The 6,625-nt window shown below is 25.2% G+C and overlaps 1 long non-coding RNA gene across 1 annotated transcript in view; it reads right to left on the minus strand.

The window, feature by feature from the left end:
• Window positions 1-5,544, minus strand: part of LOC147656653 (uncharacterized) — a 122,503-nt gene extending 116,959 nt beyond the window's left edge. Inside the window, exons 1-2 of the long non-coding RNA XR_015293970.1 lie at window positions 5,410-5,544; window positions 4,600-4,670 (exon numbers count right to left, since the gene is read on the minus strand). This is a non-coding gene — a long non-coding RNA (uncharacterized LOC147656653). The remainder of the gene's footprint in view (window positions 1-4,599; window positions 4,671-5,409) is intronic.
• Window positions 5,545-6,625: the final 1,081 nt, after the last annotated feature.

Consider the following 6,625-nt stretch of genomic DNA (forward strand, 5'->3'; position numbering starts at 1 on the left):
GCGTTTAATCCGTTTAAACGTCGAACATCAAAATGTAAGCACGATTTATTTTCCGTGATAAAATTATCCTTTGTTACACGAATTCACGCATTGTCCACCATTGGACATTGCACAAAATTTGAAGATGGAAATTGAAATGAAAATTGTCCGATCGCCTCGATTAAAATTGATTATACCATAAATTGGCATCGACTTGGCGTCCACTAAAACGTGTTTAACTTGTAATTTGCGATATACAAAGGATGTGTATTAAAATATCGAAAAAGAAAAAAGTATTTATTTATGCATCGTGCGCGTCAGATTTTCACGATGGTCGCGTACATAAAATTATGTAACAATTAATATCGATATTTAAAATTTGAATTCGACAATGTTCGCGGAATTTATGAAAAATATTAAAACGTTGTAAAAAAAAATATCTCTAAGTCTGTTTATTTTCAAATTTTTTTAAAACAACAAATGATACGTTTTATTTGTCAATGATAGAAATTTAATAAAGTTCCAGTCTTCATCGAATGAAATGATAACGATAGCCAAAGAACGAGTTATTCAATTATCATCCAATTCCTTAATTTTTGATTTTGCTAATAATGTAATTATAACGCGGGTACATGCAATATTTGACAATCTGCCTGTACGATTTTCAGATTTGGAGATGATTAATATTAATTTTTGATTATGAAATTCATTATTATTGTACAGGGCAATATTATTCGCGGAAAAACAATTATAATTACGATGTGAAACTCATTATACGTGATGTTTCTACCGCATCTTTTATAATAAAACATTATTTGTTCCATTCTTTACACATTTGAATATAATTTATAACTTTGTATCTTGCGTAACTCCGTATAACATATAATCGAACGAAATTTCGCGAAATTCTACAAACATTATCGAATTTATTTTAAATATTACCAAAGATAAACAACGTATAAATTCAGATTTTTCAAAATTTTACACGAATTTTTCTTCGAAATATTTTCATTTTTAATCCTCTGTAAACAATTTGAGTTTATATATCCGGGGCAAAATTTAATTTTTAAATTCATTTGACGCAATTTTTACTTTTCCTGATTTTTAAATGAACATTTCACTAAACGAACGATCGTGACAAAGTAGATAAAGTATAAAATAAAAATTTTATAAATAATGGAATGTACAAAATAAACTAATTATTCTTCTGAATTATTTTTACATTCTTTCAATTTAAACTTATTTATTATTATCTTTGAAATGCTTGAAGTATTATAAATAACAGATATTAATATTATAAAAAATTTCGATAATTTTGAAAAATAATTCCGAGACGAAAAGATTTATTTTCATTATTATCAGATGCATTTCTAAATTCGAGGAAAATGAGATTCTTTGATTCGATGAATAAAAAATGTAAAACAGAGTATAATGGAGCATAGAAATGCTTTATTATTCGAATAATTACGTTCACGAAAGGAAAAAACGAATAACAAATAACTTGACAAAAATATTGCAAGTTTAATAATTTTTGAATTTATCATAGCTACGATAATCAGTGCAATAATCGTTGATAAAATTAATGGAATATATCTGTATGAATAACACGAAGATTGAATTATTATCGCGATGAAATAAATATACCTATATATATATATATATATTATCGAATAATCGAAATTTTTAAGAAATACGTGCACGTATATAAAATTATAAAATACAGAATTTTAATTTGAAATATTATATAATTGTTTTTTAGAATCAATTAATTTCACAAATAGAAAAGAAATTTATATCAGCCATAATAATTATTGACACGATTTTTTCCTGATTTTCGAAAAAAATAGAACATCGCACCATATTCCAAATTTTAATTTTTTTATGTTTTACGTACAAACATGAAAAAACTAATATTTTTATTCAAAATTCTACAATGTGTGTTCAATATTACTTCAAATCTTACATATATATGCATACATATATATATAGATACAGTCAGTCAGAAAAATATTCATATACTATCAAAAAAATCCATCTAACTCAAAAATTCTGATTTCAATTAAAAATAAAGCATTGAATATTTTAATATTTTATCGTACGAAGATTGAAAATTATAAATTCAAATAACAGAAACTATAATTTTATTGTGAATATAATTTTAAGTTACTTATCCTAATCTAATCTAACTTAATCGTCATAACGTGTTATATATGTAATGATAATAACTAAATAATAATTTAAAATAAAAATAATTCCAAAACCAGAGAGCATATAAAGAAAGATGTTTCTATTTTAAATATAAATTTTTCTCAGATCCTAATCTAATCTAACCTAATCGTCATAACGTGTTATATATGTAATGATAATAACTAAATAATAATTTAAAATAAAAATAATTCTAAAACCAGAGAGCTATTTTAAATATACATTTTTCTCGGAATACCTCGTATATATAACTTATAACGCCAATATTATATACATTATATAAAATAGATATATATTAAAATAAATCTTAAAGTAAAACTTACTTATTAAATAATGTATAATATTGTTGAATCAATTTGCGTTAGATGAAGTTGCGATAAAAATCTGTAAATCATTTTTTGTATTTGATTTTTTAGAATCGACCAAAAATGACTCAGAAATATACATTAACACTCTACGTAATTCATTATTCCTCGCAGATTGATTTTGATCAACGCAATTTGTCACTTCGACTCTCGCAGGGTAAGAAGGGTTTTTGCGGCCGACCGTGGATATGTGAAACCGCGTATATTTTAAACACGCAATCCAGTGAAACACAATTTTCCTATATTTTTATGCCTCGCGCGGGAATAAAATACACGCATCGAAGCGATAAATCGTGGAGACTTTTCTACCGTTTTGTTTTGGACAACAGTCGTGAACAAAGGGTGCACGTCACGCTTGTTTTTCGATTCAAATCGGCGGTAGAATTTCGCCGTTGAAAATTTTCATTGCGAATCCTCCCTCCCCCTTCTTTTTTTTCGTCCCTGGTTCACGTATGCGCGACCTTTTTTTTTTTTTTTCCTTCATTTTGTTTCGCACAACGAGCAGCGCGGATCGGATCTTTCAACACGATCTCCACGATAAATCATTTCGATTCGAGCAAAATTTACCGTGTACGTGGTCAAAAAAAAAAAAATGAAACCCGGAAACGTTCGCCCGAGTCACTCCCTTGAACTTTAAACAATTTCATTGATTCGGATTAAATTTTCAGGATAAGTAGGATAATTGAACGTTTAATAGAATTTCTTATAATAAGTAAAACTTTGCGAAATTTTGCGTTGAAATAAATTTTCGTTTCTTTGTATTCTTTCTTCTTTTTCAATCGTGAGATTGATTATTAACGAAATTGCAATGAACGTTTATCCTCTGTTTTTATAAATGCAGTGCTTTAAATATATATAACGGATGAAAAAGCTATTTTTTTCATGAATTTTGATTTGAAATTAAAAATCTAAATCTACTCCTCCTTTGGATCTACCGAGTGCGAAATTAAAATATAAAAGAACGATCGAAATTGTATATGATATTTGAGTTGTATATGGTACAAACAAAACAAAAACTAATATAACCTCGAAAGTGAATATATGGTTGGAAATTAGCTAATTTTACTTGTAATCAAAAAATTTTTACCTCAATTCATTCAAAAAAGTGAAACATTTCTAATAAAAAAATACGAAATTAAAATATACAAAAATGATTGAAATTAAAATGAGTTGTATATGGTACAAACAAAAAAAAAAACTAACATAACCTCAAAAGTGAGCATATAGTTGGAAATTAGCTAATTTTACTTGTAATTGAAAAATTTTTAAACTCAATTCATTCAAAAAAGTGAAAAATTTCTAATAAAAAAATTATATTCTATTTCTTCTTTCTTACTTTTTCAGAAAAGATTATCCTACACCTACTTATAGATGGTATTCAACCTATGTGTCAATATTTTATACATTCATTGCCTTGAAAATATAAAATATTAATAAATACAAACTTTAAAATAAAGAAAACTAAATATATTATATACAAAGAGTTATATTTATTCTATTGACCACCACCATATTACCACTACTATTATTATTATCACTATTACTATTGATGTTCATTATGCATGCATTATAAATATATTCTACTTTAAACGGTATTTTTATAATAGTAATTCTATGAACTATTTATTCTAAAACATTTACAGGAAAAAGGATTCTCATGAATCCTTGAACTCAGAATCCTTTAAACTTAAAAATGTCCTAACAATATTCTAAATATAACTTAATATCTTTTACCCAAGATTAGATAAAAGACATGTTAATTTAAAATAGTTAAATCTATCTAAATCTACAGTTTTTTATTGCTTCTACCTATATATTAGCTAAATACTTATTTTAATCCTCGCTTAGTATAACAAATTATCAATTTTTTTATGAATAAAAAAATTTTATATACAAGAAAATAAAATATATATTTTTAAATTGTTTTACTTTTATTTAAATAAAATAAAAGTATTAATTTGTAATAAATATCTATTATAAAAGTAAATATACTTTGAAATAATAAAGTATATCATAAAAATGATCAAATAAAAACAAAATAAATACATACATTAAATTTCTCCTTAAAAAAATATGCCCATATTGGAACTTTTCCACCTTTGAAGTTGCCTCAATAGTATTCTGTTAAAAAAAAAAAAATTAAAATTTTTAAATAAGCGCATAAAATGTATAAAATTAATCAGTTATATTAAAATAAAACAATGATCGAGCGCAAATTCTATCTTAAAAAATCAAAATATGAACTACTTGGAATAATAACCATCAAATAAATGAATAAAGAGAAATGATTTAACGCTCGAAGAATCGTCAATTATAATAATGAACACGTATATTGATTGAATAATAATATAATAATTGATAGATAATATATAATAAATAACATATAATTATGAAAAGAAATATATATTAACATACTGCGCAGCAAACAAATCATCTCACAAGATGGAACTAATCACTATGAATATCGATAGCAAAATGACGCGTCACATCACAATTTCGATTGCCGAATCTCGAATTAGGGAGGGGAAACGGGAATGTCAGTTTGGCAACAAGTCGAAACATGTCGAGCGTAATACGAACACAAACTCTAAATTTCTTGGAAAAGTTTTAAGGAAAAATATTATCAATCTTCAGCGTAACATTGGGCGAAAGAGAAAGAAAAAAAATAAACATTACAGATAATGTCGTTTAGAAACGTAATACGTGATACGTATTATTCGTACAATACGATATAATTACGATGATTTAATTTGATAAAATAAAATTGATTTTATACGTTCATTTACAATATAGATTAAAAAATTATAAAAACTTATTATCTAAATAGATTTAGTTTTGTTAAAAAAAAATAAAACATTACCAATCTTGTAGAAAAGCCATCAATCGTCGTGGTGTCATATAAATCATTTTTTCTTCGAAATAATCTCAATCGAACGACAATATGCACGTAATAAATGAAAACCGTAAAACAAATGTATAAAAAAACTATATTAAGATAAAATAATAAGTGAATTCGAATCTCGATTTAATAAAAGACGAACTATCAATAACCTCAACAATCAAATACATTGATTGATTGTAAAAAAACTCAAAACTAATTAGTTTCGTCACTATAATAATAAATGGATTATTAAATAAACGAAATTGATAGACAATTTATAAATTCGGTAACAGTTTACAAATAAAATTGTTCACTACTGAATCACTGAAACTGGTTACACGTTCACTCGCGATGATGTTCCACAGGAGAATGACGTCTCCCGCCACAAATCGCCTAACAGCTTCCCGATTGGCCGAGATCATAGCCAATTCTACAAATCAAAAAATCGCGCGAAATATTACTTTATTTGATTTAAATTTTCATTAATCTAATTAAAAATATATTAATTTAAATTATTAAATTTGATTTAATATAACAAATTTTAAAATAAAGATAAAAATAGTAATTATTATAGTAAATAATCAAGTTCTATTAGTAATAATAAATTATAATAATTTATTTATATTAAATTATATTACATATAGTAATTTTTAATTTTTTCTTATTGTTTGTTTTTACGCAACGATCAAAAATTGAATACTTTTCCAAATCTATATCGAAAAGAAGATTTATCATTGACTTTAATTAAATATTTATTACTATTATTTGCTATGTAATTCATAATTGTATTGATACAAATTTTCTTGCAAAAAATATGAACGATTACAACGTACATTCTACATAATTATTAAGATTTACAAAGATAATTATTTATCGATTTTTAACATTTTCACTTTAATTTTTAAAATTGTTACAATTTATCATACGAATATCTTATTCGAATAAAAGTGGCACACTTTTATATTATATTTTTATTATTATTGGATCGATCGACGATCAAAATTCAATTTCCAAGTTTCAATCTTGAAAAATATCAATGCCAAAGGCGAAATTCGATCGAGTTCTGACACCACTACAGGAATTGAGAATTTTACACTAGAAGGGAACTAAAATTCGATTCCCTCGGTCTTAAATGACTATTACATCTCATTGTTCGGAGAATTGACTGAGTAAAATCCAGAATACATCGGCGAGA

The sequence above is a fragment of the Apis florea genome, unplaced genomic scaffold (assembly GCF_048593485.1).
Source record: "Apis florea isolate Af1SG1 unplaced genomic scaffold, ASM4859348v1 contig_3517_pilon, whole genome shotgun sequence".
NCBI lineage: Eukaryota > Metazoa > Arthropoda > Insecta > Hymenoptera > Apidae > Apis > Apis florea.